An 18827-nucleotide genomic window follows, 5' to 3' on the forward strand; every position below is an offset into this window, starting at 1 on the left:
ATGATGCTTTTTCAGAGTTATAAGCATTGAGAACTTGTAAGCCAAAGGGGAGGAAGTTGTCTGGTTTTGTTTTGTTTTTTGGTTGGTTGTTTTTAAAAATTTAAAGAACATTTCTAAATCTGAAATGGTTTTGTTTAAATATTAATTTTAGGGAGATAGAAACAGAAGGTTTGCAAAAGACTAATGGTGATATTAAATCATTAGTTGTTCTTACAAAGCCTTTTTCCTTAAGTATTTCTTACCTGTGAGTAACAAGTTTTATAATCATGTTTTATATAAATGTTTATAACCTTCTGGTCATTTTTTGAGAAAGGTTTGAATATCTGTTTTGTCCTCTTAAAATTTCTTCTCAACTTTTAAGTTTGCATTTCTAGAAATACAAAGTGATTAGAATAACATAAGAAGGTGAAATGAATTGCTTTTCTAAACCTATAAGATCATTGAAAACTATACCTATAAAAAGGGTGCTTGTTTATTTCCCTTTAAGAAAAGTCTACCTGTAATATTCCTCCTTCTCTGTCTGACTTCATTCAGTATAACAATCTCTAAGTCCATCTGTGTTGCTTCCAATGGCATTATTTCATCCTTTTTAGTGGCTGAATACCATTCCATTGTATATATGTTGCTTCCATTTCTTGACCATTGTAAACAGCGGTGCAGTGAACATTGGAATCCTTGAATAATGTCCCTTATATGTGGAATCTAAAAGAAATTATACAAATGAACTTACTAAACAGAGACTCACAGAGAACGAATTTATGGTTGCTGATGGGAAGGATGGGGAGAAGGGATAGATAAGGAATTAGGGATGGATTTGTGCACACTGCTATATTTAAAATGGATAACCAACAAAGACCTACTGTATAGCACATGAAACTTTGCTAGATATTATGAGGAAGCCTGGGTGGGAGGGGAGTTTGGGGGAGAATGGATACATGTACATACGTGGCTGAATTCTGCTTGCTGTTCACATGAAACTATACAACCTCTTTAACTGGGTATACCCCACTACAAAATAAAAAGAAAGAAAGAAACGTCTGCCTGGAATCCAGGGTTCCAGAGATACTTAAGCTGTATCAATCAAGCTAAGAAATTAACACTCACCAAAAATATGACTTTGGCAGGGAAGAGTGATTTCTTTCTTCTCTTAAAACACCTCTTTTAGCATGGAAAATAGAATGCTGTCTTCAATGACCTTTTATCAAGTATGCATCTTAAGCTTTTGTGGAAAAGGTTACATCTGCAGAATTATTTCCATTTAATGTGTTGATCAATTTTGTTGTAACGCTCATCTTCCCAAGAGAATTTACCAATCTGAAATGGATGAGAGTCTGGAAAAGACACAAAGAATGTGGCTCATTTGAAAAAAACAGGTTTGCAACCACTTAAATCATATGGTCTGGTTACCAGGCTCTGATTTGTCTCACTGTAGTTCCTTATCTTTTATCAAACAAAAGCATTGCATTTTCTTTTCTTGATTGACATTTTTTACTTCGTCTATGTTTCTCTGAACTTAAGATAATGGCTTACAGTCACAGTTTCTTTCTAGAAACTGTGTTATAAAGGGTGATAATTGGAGCAAATTGTAGGCTTTCATGTCAAGTCTATTAGTTGGTGGGTTTCATGACACCCACATGATGTTTAACCTCTAAAAGGATAATAACAAGGGCCGAAGGGAGAGAAAGTGTTTTTCTGATACAAAGATGAAATGTTACTGCTAAATAAAACACAGATTTGTAGCTTCAATATTTGTGTTATGAAGAATATTATCGATGTGGGCTAACAGGAAAATTTAATGCAATTATCTAGATTCAAGAATACTTCTTTCTACTTTATGTAGGGAAATCTTGCTAAAATCAGTAAGGAGTTACCTTTGAGTATTTATAACCCATTAAATATCTAAAGAAAGACACTTCCACTTGGACTACAGGTAAATAATTCTTTCTACTATTAATGAAATTAAATATAAAGTGAATTTTTCACTATCATTCTTAGATACATAACATATTTTTCTTCAAATATCTAATATATAACCAAGCAATTATACCAAAGGCCTGGTTTAACATCATAAAAATATGTCTAATATATGCTCACAGATTATAATTAATATATATTAATCCAATAATTTTATATCCAATTCAGATAATTTATGTAAATATATTAAAATATATTAAAAATTTTTATACTTATTTTTGTGGATTTCAGATGCACAAAATTAACTTATAATCTGTGGGTTTTTTTTTTTAATTTACTATTTAGTTCATGTTTCCTCTTATTTTATTGCACTTAGTCATATCTTATTAATATAATAGCATTACATTGGGTTTGCCAAAAACTTTGCTCAGATTTTCTATAAGATGTTATGGAAAAACCTGAATGAACTTGTTGGCCAGCCCAATGTTGTGCTATAATTTGTTTTGTTATGATATGATGTTAATTTCCTGACAAAGATAGCCTACCATTCCCCTTGGCTTGATGAAAGCTTAGAAGATTTTCCTGACTTTCGGCCCTTTGACCTCCCTTTTCTTGGAGGCTTTACTTTAGAAAATAAGACTGTAAATGCTCTCTTCCCTTTTATGATGTAAATCTTCTTCACCCTTTTGAAGTTTGTCAACCCAGAAATGTCTTCCTCGGGGACCTCTTATTGATCCCTTTGAAATGTAATCATCAAGACAGTGCCCCTGGCTTCTGGACTGTAGAAGGGTGAGTCTAACTTCAATAAGTGCTACTCAGCAAGCTCAGATGGTCTAATCCCACTGCTGAGCCTGCCTAATATCACCAGAACTTTTTCACTACATCAGCCCAGTTCTTAAAGTAACTCCAGGCCCTTTATTCAACAGAATTGAATTAAATTTGTTTTCCCTATTGCAATAGTCTTGACTTCTATTGTGATTATCTTGAATATTCTTTGCCTTTCTAACTTTATCTTGTGCAATTTTTCTTTGAGAGTCTCAAGAGCTAACATCATTTTTAATTAACTTTTTCCATTAATGCTAATTTTGTTTTTCTTTTTAATTTTAATTAGACATACAGTATTCTATTAGGTTCAGGCATATAGCATCAGTTCAGTCAGTTCAGTTCAGTTGCTCAGTTGTGTCCGACTCTTTGCAACCCCATGAATCACAGCACGCCAGGCCTCCCTGTCCATCACCAACTCCCAGAGTTGACTCAAACTCATGTCCATTGAGTCAGTGATGCCATCCAGCCATCTCATCCTCTGTCGTCCCCTTCTCCTCCTGCCCCCAATCCCTCCCAGCATCAGGGTCTTTTTTTTTTTTTAATATAAATTTATTTATTTTAATTGGAGGGTAATTACTTTACAATATTGTATTGGTTTTGCCCAATGAGTCAACTCTTTGCATCAGGTGGCCAAAGTATTGGAGTTTCAGCTTCAGCATCAGTCCTTCCAATGAACACCCAGGACTGATCTCCTTTAGGATGGACTGGTTGGATGGCATATAGCATAGTGACACAATATGCTTATGCATTACAACATGATCACCACAACAGGTCTGGTTACTGTCTGTCATTCCTGGTCAAAAGATCCCCTGGACCAGGGCATGGTAACCCTCTCCAGTATTCTTACCTGGAGAATCCCCATAGACAGAGGAGCCTGGCAGGCTATAGTCCAAGGGGTCACAAAAGGATCAGACATGACTGAAATGACTTAGCATGCAAAAATGTACCATACAGAGATAGTACATTTTTATTGCCACTGTGCATTTTGTCCTCAAGACTTCTTTACCTCATAGCTGGAAGTGTGGATCTCTTATTCCCTACACACACCTTAACCCCCAACCTCACTCCCCTCTGACAACTATCAACTTGCTCTCCTTATCTAAGAATTTGTTTTTGTTTTGCTTATTCATTTGATTTTTTTTAGATAACATACAAGTGAAATCATACATTATTTGTCTCCCTCTGACTGATTTCACTTAGCATAAAACCCTCTAGATTCATCCATGTCAACATAAATCACAAGATTTCATTCTTCTCATGGCTGAGTAATAGTCCATTGATGATAAATTTATGTGTGTGTGTGTGTGTGTGTGAGAATATGTGCATGTGCTCATTCATGTTTGACTCTTTGTGGTTCCATGAACTGTAGCCCACTAGGCTCCTCTGTCAATCAGATTTTACAGGGAAGAATACTGGAGTGGGTTGCCTCCAGATTTTCCCAATTCAGGGATCGAACCCATATCTCTTGCGTCTCCTTTGTCTCCTGCATTGACAGGCAGATTCTTTATCCCTATTACCACCTGGGAAAATACACACACACACACACACACACACATGTATGTATGTGTATATATATGTGTGTATATATGTATATATATGCACATACATATATATGTATATATGTGTGTATATGTCCATTTTTTTATCCATTCATCTTCTCAGCAGACACTTACTGGTTCCATATCTTGGCTATTGTAAACACTGCTGCAATAATATAGCTGTACACATATATTTTTAAAAATTGTTTTCATTTTCTTCAGATAAACAATCAAAAGTGGATCACTAGATTTTATAGAAACTCTATTTTAATTTCATAAGGAACCTCCATACTGTTTTCCAGAGTGGCTACACCTATGTACGTTTCTATCAACAGTGTAAAAGTGTTATCTTTCTCCACGTTCTCACCAATACTTACTGTTTCTTATCTTTTTGATTATAGCCAGGCTGACAGGTGTAAGGGGGCATCTCATTTGCATCTTTCTGATAACTCATGGTTTTGAGCATCTTTTCATGTGTCCATTGGCCATCTGTATGTCTTGTGTAGAAAAATGTCTATTCAGATCTTCTGTCCATTTTTAATGAGATTGTGTGATTGTTTTGATATGGAGTTCTTTAAGGTTTTTTGTGTGTATTTCCTACATCAAACCCTTACAGATGTATCATTTTCATATTCTTTTCCCATCCAGTAGGTTAACTTTTGTTTTATATGGTCCTATTTGATTATTTTTGCTTTTGCTGCTCTTACCTGAAGAGATAGATAAAATATCTATCTATCTATCTATCTATCTATATGTATATATATTGCTCAGACCAATGTTAAAGAGCATAGGGCCCATGTTTTCTTTGAGGAGTTTTTAGGATTTCTGGTGTTGCATTTAAGTCCCTCCTTCATTTTGAGTTTGCTTTTATATATGGTGTAAGAAAAGGGTCTAGTTTCATTCTTTTGCATGTGATTATCCAAATTGTATAACACCATTTATTGAAGAGACATTTTCCCATTTATATTCTTGCCTCCTTTGTCATACTGTCTGTATAAGTGTGTGTTTGTATCTAAGCTCTGTTCTGTTCCACTGAACTGTACCTCTGTGGCTGTTTTTGTGACAATACCATGCAGTTTTGACTACTATTAAAAAAAAAAAAAGAAAGTGTTATCTTTAATCTTCATCATTTTAATTATATTGTGTCTTGCTTTATATTTCTTTGGCTTCATCTTATTTGGAATTCTCTGGACTTCCTATACCTGATTGTTTCCTTCCCCAGATTATGTAGGTTTTTAGCTATTTCTTCTTCAAATAATTCTGTGGCTCTTTTTCTCTCTTTTCTCCTTCTGGGAGCCTCTGTAATGCAAGTGTTATTCCATTTGATATTGTCCCAGAATTCCCTTAAAAGATTCTCACATCTTTTAATTATTTTTTGTTTAATTTTGCTACTTTGTCTGAATGCTTTTAATTGCTTTGTCTCCCTGCTTGCTGATTTCTGCTTCTGTTTCATCCATTCTGCTGTTGAATACCTTTGTGCATCTTTCAGTTTGGTTATAATTAGTTTGGTACTCCCTGTTTGCTCCTTTCTTCTCTCCAGTCCTGGGGGCAGAGTCTTACTCTGTGCTCTCCCCTCCCTTATGGACCCAAGCACTGTTGGTTCTTCAGCCTGTGCATTTTTTAACTTGTTACGATGGATCAGCAACTTCCAAGCTCCTTACACATGGGCCTGGAAACTGGAAATGTGTTTGTATTTTGAGAAGGTTTTAGCTAATAAAAGGGATTTCATTTCAGAAAGTAGAGAAGGAGAATGAAAGGAATAGTGTGTGATGTTTACGAATGGGGACCAGGAGGCCTAATGTCAGAGGTTTGAATCTCAGCTTTGCCACAGCTTTGCCTGTCTGTGATTAGTTCTCTTTGACTATAGTATTGGATAATAGGAGTATATATATCTTTAGAGAGCTGAAGTTTAAGATATCATAAAACTTGAATATTTAGTACTATGCCTGATGCATGCTATGTATTCCATAAGACTTAGCTGTTTCTATAGAATTTATATAAGCTGTTAGTATAGTGATAGTTTGGTAACAATTGAATAGTCCAACTCCCTATCTTTAAACATATGCTTGTAGAATTCCAGAAAGTTGTGCATCTTTCATTTCTAGTGTATTATTACTCATACTGAGTCTCAGCCTCATTCACATTTATGCCCTGTTGATTGAAATTCTTCCAAATATTTTATAGGATAATGTAATTTCAGGAATAGAGCAAGATCTGAGATCCTTACCTAACTTCCAAAGCTAAAAAGAAGGTAATTTATAATACATAATAAATTATTATATATTTATAACTAGAAAAACATGTGACAGAATTATCTACCTCTTCAAGAAACCCATGCAATTTTGTAATTACTTACTTTATAGCATGCACACATCTGTGCACACACACACCTGTATGTTTAAAGTAGCATTAAAATCTTTTTTTTTTTTTTGGCTATATAATCAAATATTTTCTAACATCATTTAATGCAAGTATATAATGAATTCTAATTGGACGTTTTCCCCGTCATCCTTATACGCTTTAATAGTATATGTTTTTGTATTCAACTTGTACAGGTTAACAGAGAACAAGGCCTTTGACTACCCTCTCTCCTGATTCAAGGACAAAAATATTAAAGATGTAAGCTTAGACACAGTTAAGGTAAGGAGTTATTTTTCACTTTAGAGGATGAATCCACAGATCTTTTAGCTGTTAGCAAGAGAAAAGAGATGAGACAATATAATTCCAAAAAGTAGATATGTATAAAAATTCAAAAGATATATATTTATAATTGTTATATCTTCTTCTTTGATTGATCCTTTGATTATTATGTAGTGACCTTCTTTGTCTCTTTTCACAACCTTTGTTTTAAAGTCTATTTTATCTGATATGAGTACTGCTACTCCTGCTTTCTTTTGGTCCCTATTTGCATGGAAAATCTTTTTCCAGCCCTTCACTTTCAGTCTGTATGTGCCCCCTGTTTTGAGGTGGGTCTCTTGTAGACAACATATGTAGGGGTCTTGTTTTTGTATCCATTCAGCCAGTCTTTGTCTTTTGGTTGGGGCATTCAACCCATTTACGTTTAAGGTAATTATTGATAAGTATGATCCCGTTGCCATTTACTTTATTGTTTTGGGTTCGAATTTATACACCGTTTTGTGTTTCCTGTCTAGAGAATATCCATTAGTATTTGTTGGAGAGCTGGTTTGGTGGTGCAGAATTCTCTCAGCTTTTGCTTGTCTGAAAAGCTTTTGATTTCTCCTTCATACTTGAATGAGATCCTTGCTGGGTACAATAATCTGGGCTGTAGGTTATTTTCTTTCATCACATTAAGTATGTCTTGCCATTCCCTCCTGGCTTGAAGAGTTTCTATTGAAAGATCAGCTGTTATCCTTATGGAAATTCCCTTGTGTGTTATTTGTTGTTTTTCCCTTGCTGCTTTTAATATTTGTTCTTTGTGTTTGATCTTTGTTAATTTGATTAATATGTGTCTTGGGGTGTTTCACCTTGGGTTTATCCTGTTTGGGACTCTCTGGGTTTCTTGGACTTGGGTGATTATTTCCTTCCCAATTTTAGGGAAGTTTTCAACTATTATCTCCTCAAGTATTTTCTCACAGTCTTTCTTTTTGTCTTCTTCTTCTGGGACCCCTATGATTCGAATGTTGTAGTGTTTAATATTGTCCTGGAGGTCTCTGAGATTGTCCTCATTTCTTTTAATTCGTTTTTCTTTTATGCTATCTGATTCATTTATTTCTACCATTCTATCTTCTAATTCACTAATCCTATCTTCTGCCTCTGTTATTCTACTATTTGTTGCCTCCAGAGTGTTTTTAATTTCACTTATTGCATTATTCATTATATATTGACTCTTTTTTATTTCTTCTAAGTCCTTGTTAAACCTTTCTTGCATCTTCTCAATCCTTGCCTCCAGGCTATTTATCTGTGATTCCATTTTAACTTCAAGATTTTGGATCAATTTCATTATCATTATTTGGAATTCTTTATCAGGTAGATTCCCTATCTCTTCCTCTTTTGTTTGGTTTGGTGGGCATTTCTCCTGTTCCTTTATCTGCTGGGTATTCCTCTGTCTCTTCATCTTGTTTAAATTGCTGAGTTTGGGGTGTCCTTTCTGTATTCTGGCAGTTTGTGGAATTCTCTTTATTGTGGTGTTTCCTCGCTGTGTGTGGGTTTATACAGGTGGCTTGTCAAGGTTTCCTGGTTAGGGAAGCTTGTGTCGGTGTTCTGGTGGGTGGAGCTGTATTTCTTCTCTCTGGAGTGCAATGAAATGTCCAGTAATGAGTTATGAGATGTCTGTGGTTTTGGGGTGACTTTGGGCAGCCTGTATCTTGAAGCTCAAGGCTGTGTTCCTTTGTTGCTGGAGAATTTGCTTGGTATGTCTTGCCCTGGAACTTGTTGGCTCTTGTGTGGTGCTTGATTTCAGTGTAGGTATGGAGGCGTTTGGTGAGCTCCTGTCAATTAATGTTCCTTGGAGTCAGGAGTTCCCTGGAGTCAGAGTTTGGAGTTAAGCCTCCTGCTTCCAGTTATTGGTCTTATTTTTACAGTAGTTTCAAAACTTCTCCTTCTATACTGCACCACTGATAAAACATCTACATTAAAGATGAAAAGTTTCTCTACTGTGAGGGTCACTCAGAGAGTCTACAAGTAATAAATGCTGGAGAGGGTGTGGAGAAAAGGGAACCCTCTTACACTGTTGGTGGGAATGCAAACTAGTACAGCCACTATGGAGAACAGTGTGGAGATTCCTTAAAAAACTGGAAATAGAACTGCCTTATGATCCAGCAATCCCACTGCTGGCCATACACACTGAGGAAACCAGAAGGGAAAGAGACACGTGTACCCCAATGTTCATCGCAGCACTGTTTATAATAGCCAGGGCATGGAAGCAACCTAGATGTCCATCAGCAGATGAATGGATAAGAAAGCAGTGGTACATATACACAATGGAGTATTGCTCAGCCATTAAAAAGAATACATCTGAATCAGTTCTAATGAGGTGGATGAAACTGGAGCCTGTTATACAGAGTGAAGTAAGCCAGAAAGAAAAACACCAATACAGTATACTAACGCATATATATGGAATTTAGAAAGATGGTAACAATAACCCTGTGTACGAGACAGCAAAAGAGACACTGATGTATAGAACAGTCTTATGGACTCTGTGAGAGAGGGAGAGGGTGGGAAGATGTGGGAGAATGGCATTGAAACATGTAAAATATCATGTATGAAACGAGTTGCCAGTCCAGGTTCAATGCACGGTAATGGATGCTTGGGGCTAGCGCACTGGGACAACCCAGAGGGATGGTATGGGGAGGGAGGAGGGAGGAGGGTTCAGGATGGGGAACACATGTATACCTGTGGCGGATTCATTTTGATATTTGGCAAAACTAATAGTTTTGTAAAGTTTAAAAATAAAATAAAATTTAAAAAAATTCAAAAGAGAGGTGAAAAAGTAGAAAAAGATCAAGATAAAAACTTACAAAAATTCAGTGCATAGAGAAATATAGAGTAACATAGCTGCCTGGGGACAGAGATACTCAGATACTGTGTAATTTAAGCAGCCATTTTGCATAACTTAAAGTATCATTCTTAAAGTGTTCCATATCCTCACTATATTTATCTCTGAGTATTTCTCTTTGAATAGTTTAAAATGATAATTTTGATTTTTTTTTAATTTTATTTTATTTTTAAACTTTTCATAATTGTATTAGTTTTGCCAAATATCAAAATGAATCCACCACAGGTATCCCCGTGCTCCCCATCCTGAACCCTCCTCCTCCCTCCTCCCTCCCCATACCATCCCTCTGGGTCGTCCCAGTGCACTAGCCCAGAGGCTCATAAGTGTATGAGTATAAGAGGCTTATGGAAGCTTCCTGATGGAGAGACTGACTGAGGAGGAAACTGGGTCTTGTTCTTTGATAGGGGTCTATGGTCAGTAAATCTTTAATCCAATTTTCTGTTGATGGGCAAGATTGTGTCCCCTCCCTGTTGTTTGACCTGGGGCCAAACTATGGTAGAAGTAATGAAGATAATGGTTACCCACTTTGTGCATGCACTGCTGGACTCAGTGCCCAGGAGTCTGCAGCAGGCCACTGCCGACCCCCGCCTCCACCAGAGACTTCTGGACACTCATGGGCAAGTCTGGGTCAGTCTCTTTGGGGTCACTACTCCTTTTTCCTGGGTCCTGGTGTGTAAAAGGTTTTGTTTGTGCCTTCCAAGAGTCTGTTTTCCCTGTCCTGTGTAAGTTCTGGTGACTCTATGGTGGGGTTAATGGCGACCTCCTCCAAGATGGCTTGTACACAGATATATTTAAAATTTTGTGTCTCATATATTGTTATTAAATGTCCACAGGATATTTAGAAAAACTGGTGAAAAGATAAATGTTACTAAATTTAAAAATTTAGAATTCTTTTTTGTATGTGTGAATCAGTTATACATATACACATATATTATTTTTAAATTATTTTCCATTATAGATTATTATAAGATATTGACTATAATTCCTTGTGCTATATGGTAAACTTTTGTTGCTTGTTTCATATCTTTTTTTAAATTAGAAATCTAGCATTCTATTCATACTAAATTGAACAAGTAGAATCAAAATGTCGTGAATTTTTTAGTTAGGCAAAACTTCATAAGTTATCTAAAATATACATAATGCCTGTATTCATATGTGTGTGTGTGTGTGTATATATGTATGTATGTATGTATATATATTTATATATATATATATATATATATATATAAAACCTTTTCTACTGTGCTTGCTAAAGTCTTGAGAAAGAACATCAAAAAAAAAAGAAGAGATGGAGAAATTGCTCCTTGTTATTTTTAATTAGTTATCACCTTGTCACATTAGACAATATTAAAAAATGAATTCTGATTTAAATTATTCTCTCTAAATTTCCAAATTTACTTAAATAAATATCATACAAGTTCTGATTTGGAAACAGATGTAAGAATTAGCTAAAGGATGTTAGCAGCTTTCTTATATTTCAAATCAGTCTGAAATGATTCAGAAAGATGATTAGGATCTGCTTTAGCACAAAGGGTATAATTAGGGCTTGTCAAATCAATCTGCTTAAAATTACTTTACAATGGAAGGGGCATTTATGATTCTTCAGCTGAATCTTATGTAATGCTTTAAAATAATACATCCTCCATCAGTGCCATGGTAATCTGTCAATAGTTTATTATAAGCATATAAATTCATATTCAAACATTATTACCACACAGTCATTTAATATATTTTAGTTTCTTCCCAAGCACTTACTTTTTCTTCCCCCACTTTCTCACTTTTAAAAAAATCTTCTTATTTCTCTCTTTGATTCTTGAACCCCTGATCTTGGCCATCATATTAGAAAGGCCATATTTATTTTCTTTCCTTTTGTGGACACCAGCTTGGGTAGTGTTGGCTGCAGAGTCCTCATTTCTGCTGATTTTACTCAGAATATTCTCGGGGTCTTCCTGCCTTTATTTAATCTTCATACTACTCATCACCATGTTTCCTCACATCACCAAAGATGAAGGTTTGGGTCTCATTCTCTGTTTCTTTCCCCCTTTCCTTGTTGTTTGTTTTGTTATTTTAGAGAAGAAAAGTAGTAAAGAAACTTGCTATACCATCTTTAATATAAAATCCTAATTTTCTAGCATTTATTATAAATTGTGAAACCAGTATCAGAAACACTTTTCTTCTAGTAATATTGTACTTACTAGGTAAGATCTTACACAGGTACTTTTTCTTCTTCTTAAAGAATAACACCCTAAGACAAAAATTTTAATAGTAACTAAAAGTTCATCCATACATATAAAGGGAAGAAGCATATGTCTTGTTAAATAGTTTTTATATTGTACTGTATTTTAAAGACAGCTTTAATAGAAATATTTACTAGCATTTAACTTCATTTTGTAAGAGTGGCAGTATTTTTAGAAGACTCTTGTAATCAATTGTATCATCAGTAAAATATAAATATATGTCACATGTTCATTCTCAAACATAGCACACGGAGGGACTTCCCTGGTGGTAGAGTGGTTTGGACGTGGTGCTTCCACTGCAGGGGTCACATGTTTGATCCCTGGTCAGGGAACTAAGATCCCTCAAGCAGTACACTTAATAATATAAAAGAAAGCATGTGGAGAATCTCTGCAAGCATGAAATTCAATCAATAATAATTTTGTGAATACTGGAGAGGAAGTTATAAAACATACCATCCTGTTTGTAACTTAAATATAGCTTTGTCTCTGAAACCCTGGGCTATCATTTTGTAAATAGTTTCAATAACCCTTTAACAGCTTAACTGTATTAAAATTGTTCTGGATATCAAGAATATTAGAGTGGCTACTTTATATTTAGTATATATAATATTTCCATGCAGTCGCGAAGAGTCGGACACGACTGACTGACTTCACTTTCACTTTTCACTTTCATGCATTGGAGAAGGAAATGGCAACCCACTCCAGTGTTCTTGCCTGGAGAATCCCAGGGATGGCGGGGCCTGGTGGGCTGCCGTCTATGGGGTCGCACAGAGTCGGACACGACTGAAGCCACTTAGCAGCAGCAGCAGTATGTATTTATTTTCAGGTTCACTTTCTAGTTCAGTACCAAGTATATAGAATAAGAGCACAACAGTTTGAAAATTAAAAATTAAAGTTTTCTAAAATAATAACAGAAAGAAAAATACCAGCTCATATATATATATATATATATATATATATATATATATATATATATATATATATAATGGAGAAGGAAATGGCAACCCACTCCAGTAAGAGGAGCCTGGCAGGTTACAGTCCATGGGGTCACCAAGAGTCGGACAGGACTTAGCGACTACTACCACATACATACATGCTGCTGCTAAGTCACTTCAGTCATGTCCGATTTTGTGCGACCCCATAGACAGCAGCCCACCAGGCTTCCCCGTCCCTGGGATTCTCCAGACAAGAACACTGGAGTGGGTTGCCATTTCTTCTCCAATGCATAAAAGTGAAAGTGAAGTCCCTCAGTTGTGTCGGACTCTGCGACCCCATGGACTACCGCCTACCAGGTTCCTCCGTCCATGGGATTTTCCAGGCAAGAGTACTGGAGTGGGGTGCCATTGCCTTCTCCAACATATATACATACACGTATATATATGTATGTGTGTGTATGTATATATATATGAAACAGAATACCAGCTCAAATATATGTATATGTATGTATATATATACACATACATACACACATACATACCTATGCCTAGATACAGACACACATACATTTTTTAACCAGCTATTTTTTTAGAGCTTATAAATTGTATAAAAGTTGATGTGTATGCCTTTGTCTTAATTTTAAATATGAAGCAACTGAGTCTGAAAATGTCAGTTTGTGGAGGTCATCAGAGGGTTTTAACCCACATCTATCTATTCATCAGGCCAACTCTCTTATTATAGTAATATAATATTTCCCTGTTGGTATATACTATTTTAAAATACATATTCTAAAAGCCCTTATAAAATCCTAAATAAAAGTTAAAAAGCTAATCAAATTTTGATTTGGTGGCAAGTTGTCATTAATTGAAAAAGGAAAGTTCAAGATGTTCAGAAAGCAAGGCCCTGTATCTATATGCCTGTATTTTATTGACAGTCTATAAATTTTAATGAGAGGTTCTTAAAATACTTGATAACCTATGAATTTATGAAGAAGATTTGTTTTAAAAACATCAAGAGCTTATCATTTAGAGGCAACAACTGTTATAATTTATATGTATCTTCTATCATTTCCCTCTTTTTAAATATGCAAACACCAACAACTTTTAACTGAGATCATATGTTGAGGTTTATAGCCTGAAGACGGATGGTAATTAAATTCAACCATAATAGTTTTTTCTGTAAAGGATGTCAGAAAACCCATCTTAAACAGTCCATACTGTCCTGTTTTATGGATACATTTTAATTGATTCAACGTTTAGTATGCCATCTATTTTTTTCCTCCAGAGGTATCTGTATATACGTGTTGTATTTTGCATGTGTGTCTATATATATGCATGAAATAAAGTCTTATTCAAGAATATGCACATATACATTACTTAATTTCTAAGATAAACTTTTACAAAATTAAATACCAAGCAAAAATTGTAACTATTTCTAAACCTTTTGATCTATATTTTAAACCTTTTTTCAGAAGAGGTTTTGTCTATATCATTCCACAAGCCATGAATGCAGATAGTAATTTTGCTGCATCCTTACTCTAGTTATTATTTTTAGTTTTGAAAATCTTACTCATTATGAACTCATATGTTTTCATAGTAGTGTGGCTGAAAATGTTGTTTCATGTTTACTGAGTACTGGTATTTTTATGATTTTGGTCTCCGTAAACTTAACTCACTTGTCTTTTTATCTAGTGATCTTTTGAGTAAATATGCTTTTAATTCTCTTTCCTTGTTATACATACTTGCATTATCAGTGCTCCATTCCTTGTGAGAGAAGGCAAAAGAAAGAGAGTCTGTGGAAGTAGATTATAGAAAGTACATATCTCCATTTTCCAGCATACCACCAAGGTCCTCTGCTCAAATTTTTCATAATCTGAAATAATGAAAGTCACTACCAAATTATTATAACCATCTATAATCAGGTTAACACAGATTATTTAGACTTCTACCTCAGGTGCTTTGTGACTGCAGTTTAATTGAAAGAAAATCACACTGTCAATTAAAAATAGAGTGAAAAGTGGATCGTGGCTGAAATGTAGTTTCTTAAGAAGCAAAAGGAAATAAGGTATAATTAATAGAATACTAATTGGACAATGTGAAAACACAGATAATTTTTTTTCTTTTGTTCTTCTATAATTCAAGGTATATCATTTGAGTAAAGACATAAATAAAAGATATGCATAAAATTATATTCTGATGAAAACAATTAATAATATTGTACTTTTAAATTAACTTAATTTTCTTCAAAATCAATGCTAAGAATTCTAGTTTAACATAGGATCTCCTTCAGGGGTAAGCATTAAATGTAAGATCAGATATCTCCTGACATGTGAAAAGTAAAGAGAAAGAAATAATTCTCTAGGATTGTTAAACTCAGAGACATAAGTCTTTTTGAGATCAGCAGTAAGGGAAAATGAACCCTGAATTGAGATCAAGTGCCAGTCACCATCAGGAAACAAGCAAGAACAGCAAGTACCCCTTGGGAATATTGTTTGTGTGATTATAATTCAGCAGGCCAAGCTGTAGCTGAGGTACATCCTGAGTACTCATGTGCTTTATCAATTTAAAAAATTAGAGAATTCAAAAATACATTTAAGGACATATTCTACCTTGAGAACATTGGAGACCTAACAGATGACAGGATTCTGGAAATGGGATGTAATTTTCAAGCTGTTTGTGAAAACATACATGAAATTGGAATTTGACAAGGCCACTGATGTATTAAAACTAATTCATGAAGAGAAAAAAGGGAGAGGTCAATTGAATAGAAGCAGAAGGAAAAAGAAGAAAGGTTTGAATTATTTGATTTACCTGGAATAAAATACAGTATTTTACAAGTTTGCCAAAGACATATTTTCTAACCCTTTCATCTTCACACAAAAATGTTTACAATAATTTACAAGGGTTAAGAAAACATGTGGGCATGGAAGACCAGCAATATCTTTTGCAGAATGATTTTCTGTCAAAAAGTTGTCATCATATTCCTGTGAGATGAGAAAAGGAGAACAATGTATCCCCTTTTCTAATATGTGCAGTGAAGAGGTATTCATAGCTCAGACTAAACAACAGACAGTGCTTTATCTTCTTGTCCTGGAAAATGACTTCTAAATTTGTTTTTTATTTTAAATAATTAAAACGTTGCATGCAGCTTGCCATTATCCTTGTGCCGAGCTTCCTCCCCTCTGAGTCTGCCTCTCTACTGTCCACCCCAACTTCCTCACCTTCTAAGACACTTTGCTCAGGAGCCACTGAGAGCTCAAGGCCTTTATTTTAATGATGGAAATAATGAGCAAAGACACAAAAACCTGGAGTCAGGGAGGCTAAATGGATTTATTGCACTGTGAAATGTTGAAATTATTTCTTGATAAAAATAGAAGACTCCAAAAAAGCAGGCAAGAAACTTCATGTTTTTATTTTTGTTTTTCATTTTAGCTTTTTATTTCGGGGGGGGAGGCGGAATTGAGAGGAGAGTGAAGAAAATCAGGGGAAGAAGTTTTTTCTCTAAAATGGAATTTTAAAAACTGTATGAACATAATTTAAATTTCAAGTATAATGATATATAAAGAATGAAAGTTTAAATTTAAAATGTTCTGTATCTCTTATAATTAACATTCTCCAACTTTGAATCCTAATATTATATATTTCTAAAGTAATAATACATTATTGTTATTCTTCTCATTTTTATATATAATTGTGTCTTGAAAGTCCATCCCCTGAGACTATCAATGAATTATTTTCTAGCAATGACATGAACAGATATCAGAATAACCTATTAGGGTAATGATCTGATGCACTTTCAGTGGTACAAAGTAAGTAGTTTGGGATGTAGTTTGTTATAATTTTTCTTTTTTTTTGCTTCCTAAATTTGTATATATTCATGGTTTTGTATTGAAAACATATTGTCTTTAAGAAAAAAAAATCACCATTTCTAGAGAGAAAATATCTTCCAACTTTAGAGTTCACATTGTTCATCACTCATTAACAAATGATTTGTGTGGGATTTAGAAAATACAGCTCAGAAAGCTCCAGTACCTAGAAATAACCTTGCAGTTCTCTCAGTTTTAGTTTTCTGAATTTTGATGTGTTATTCTTATGTAGATAATGTTAAGGGTTATTTTATCTTCTTAGAGAATTGGTCCTTTTATCTTTATATAATGCAACTCTTTATCCCTGGTTAATTTCCCTATTCTGAGCTCTGCTAGGTCTACAATTAATATATTTTGATTAGTTTTAGCTGTGTGTTAGTCTGCCCATATACTGGTGGCTTGTACAACAGAAACGTACTGTCTAAAGTTCTGGAGGTAAGAAGGTACTAGTGAGGACTTAAGGAGGAGGGTGATAGGGAAGGGGAGAGATAGAGTTCTCCTGTCTCTTTACAGAGTCAACATAGGGTTGGAATTTTTCACAGGTCATTTTCATACATATTGTTCAAAGACCACAGAGTAGTTAACTTGTTTCATGAAAAGTGAAAGTGAAGTCACTCAGTCGTGTCTGACTCTTTGTGACCCCATGGACTGTAGCCTATCAGGCTCCTCCGTCCATGAGATTTTCCAGGTAATAGTGCCTAAATGGATTGCCATTTCCTTCTCCAGGGGATCTTCCCAATCCAGGAATCGAACCCAGGTTTCCCGCATTGCAGGCAGACCTTTACCGTCTGAGGCACCAGGGAAGTCCAACGGCATTTCAATTCTAGATACCATGCATGCAAAGATGGGCTCGATAAAGGACAGAAATGGTATGGACCTCACAGAAGCAGAAGATATTAAGAAGAGGTGGCAAGAATACACAGAAGAACTATGCAAAAAAGATCTTCACAACCAAGATAATCACGATGGTGTGATCACTGACCTAGAGCCAGACATCCTGGAATGTGAAGTTAAGTGGGCCTTAGGAAGCATCACTACGAACAAAGCTAGTGCAGAGCAGCCTGGCAGGCTACAGTCCATGGGGTCACAGAGTTGGACATGACTGACTGACTAAGCACACAGCACTCTAAATTGCCAGTTTTGTAGTTTGTCCACTCCTGCTGGTTATACAGAAATAATTTTATATAGTTGTGATCATTGTGTATGCATCATTTTAAATTCTGCATTTTTTGCTCATTGATTTTGTGTGTGTGTCTGTTGCTGTTTTTAATTTTCAATTGGAGGATAATTGCTTTACAATGTTGTGTTGGCTTTTGTCATACAGCAACATGAATCAGCCATAAGTATACATATATCCCCTCCCTCTTGAACCTCCCTCCCATCCACGGAGGACGAGCTCCCTGTGTTCCTGTGTTATACAGCAACTTCCTATTATTAGTGCCAACTTCTTAACCACCTACGTCAGAGTCTTATAGTTTATTTTCTTGGGCCCATCAGCCTTGCCTTGCCAAATAATTCACATGTGATCTCTACCTTTTGTGTACCAAGAATCTGAAGTTTTAATAAGCTTCTCTAGTGAATTTCAGGCACATTATAGTTTGAGAAACACTTCAGCTTATATTTATGGTTAAGACACATTCTTTAAACATTTGAACATTTAAAAAAGTACCAAAAAAAAAATCCTCCAAAGTTATATATTAAATATCTACTATTGTCAATCACTACTTAAGTGCTTCTTTTTTCTAGGAGAAACAAGGACAAAGTACATATTTGAAATTATCACAAACATCTTAGATTGATGTTTAGAATGTTTGAGACCAAAACAAGAAACATCACACTAATTCATATCTACTTTGTTGGACACTTTTTTTTTTTTTTTGCATTATGTTACTTTATTTTTTTTTAATTTATTTTATTTGGAGGCTAATTACTTTACAATATTGTATTGGTTTTGCCATACATCAACATGAATCCGCCAAGGGTGTACATATGTTCCC

General features: G+C 35.0%; 1 long non-coding RNA gene across 1 annotated transcript in view; it reads left to right on the plus strand.

The window, feature by feature from the left end:
• LOC123333733 overlaps positions 1-17786 on the plus strand; it is a 268037-nt gene extending 250251 nt beyond the window's left edge. The window contains exons 3-4 of the long non-coding RNA XR_006551222.2: positions 6833-6917; positions 17557-17786. This is a non-coding gene — a long non-coding RNA (uncharacterized LOC123333733). The remainder of the gene's footprint in view (positions 1-6832; positions 6918-17556) is intronic.
• The last annotated feature ends 1041 nt before the right edge of the window (positions 17787-18827 follow it).

Source organism: Bubalus bubalis, chromosome 5 (assembly GCF_019923935.1).
Source record: "Bubalus bubalis isolate 160015118507 breed Murrah chromosome 5, NDDB_SH_1, whole genome shotgun sequence".
Taxonomy (NCBI): Eukaryota; Metazoa; Chordata; class Mammalia; order Artiodactyla; family Bovidae; genus Bubalus; species Bubalus bubalis.